Source organism: Schistocerca piceifrons, chromosome 7 (genome assembly GCF_021461385.2).
Source record: "Schistocerca piceifrons isolate TAMUIC-IGC-003096 chromosome 7, iqSchPice1.1, whole genome shotgun sequence".
Taxonomy (NCBI): Eukaryota; Metazoa; Arthropoda; class Insecta; order Orthoptera; family Acrididae; genus Schistocerca; species Schistocerca piceifrons.
This window is the reverse complement of record NC_060144.1, coordinates 542566462-542567353: the sequence shown is the minus strand read 5'-3', so window position 1 is coordinate 542567353 and position 892 is coordinate 542566462. Positions and strand designations below refer to the sequence as shown.

The 892-nt window shown below is 45.9% G+C and overlaps 1 non-coding gene across 1 annotated transcript; it reads left to right on the top strand.

The window, feature by feature from the left end:
* Window positions 1-487: 487 nt before the first annotated feature.
* On the top strand, window positions 488-564 carry Trnas-cga. The gene has a single exon. It is a non-coding gene; the product is annotated as a tRNA-Ser (tRNA).
* The last annotated feature ends 328 nt before the right edge of the window (window positions 565-892 follow it).

Here is an 892-nt window from a genome sequence, read left to right as displayed (position 1 = left end):
GACGTTCGGACTCTGGAGTGTCTGCACCATCACGCAAGCAACAATTGGGGGCTCCTGAAAACCTCTGTAATCTTAAATCCAAATTTAAAAGGTAATGTAAATTTGCAACTGTAAATGCAAACTCCCTCTGCAAAGAGCTCTACCAACTGAGCTACCCAAGCATGACTCACGCCCCGTCCTCACAGCTTTAATTCCGCCAGTACTCGTCTCCTACCTTCCAAACTTCGCAGAAGCTCTCCTGCGAACCCTGCAGAACTAGCACTCCTGGAAGAAAGGATATTGCGGAGACATAGCTTAGCGACAGCCTGGGGGTTGTTTCTAGAACGAAATTTTCACTCTACAGCGGAGTGCGCGCTGATATGAAACTTCCTGGCAGATTAAAACTGTGTGCCGGACCAAGGCTCGAACTTGGGTATCTCAGTTGGTAGAGCACTTGCTCGCGAAAGGCAAAGGTCCTGAGATCGAGTGAGGACGGGGTGTGAGTCGTGCTTGGGTAGCTCAGTTGGTAGAGCACTTGCCCGCGAAAGGCAAAGGTCCCGAGTTCGAGTCTCGGTCCGGCACGCAGTTTTAATCTTCCAGGAAGTTTCCCTCTGCAAAGTTGGCAAAAAATTAACTCTTGACGTATCACTAGTTATGACATATCGTACAATTGTAACTAACTTTTTAACGACCTATACTGTAGCCCCACCATATAAATACATCAACCGTCTAGTTAATTACATCTGCGAGTATTCCTTTAAATATTTCTTTTCCTTTTCTATTCTCTCTTTTTTTCTAGCAAAAGAGAAGGAAGTCCACAACAACTGTATCTTGGTTCTTGGTCAACTTCTCATACCACGAGTGCTGCTTTCTTTTCAGTTTACGGGCTATAGCTCTCCAGGATTTCCTGTCC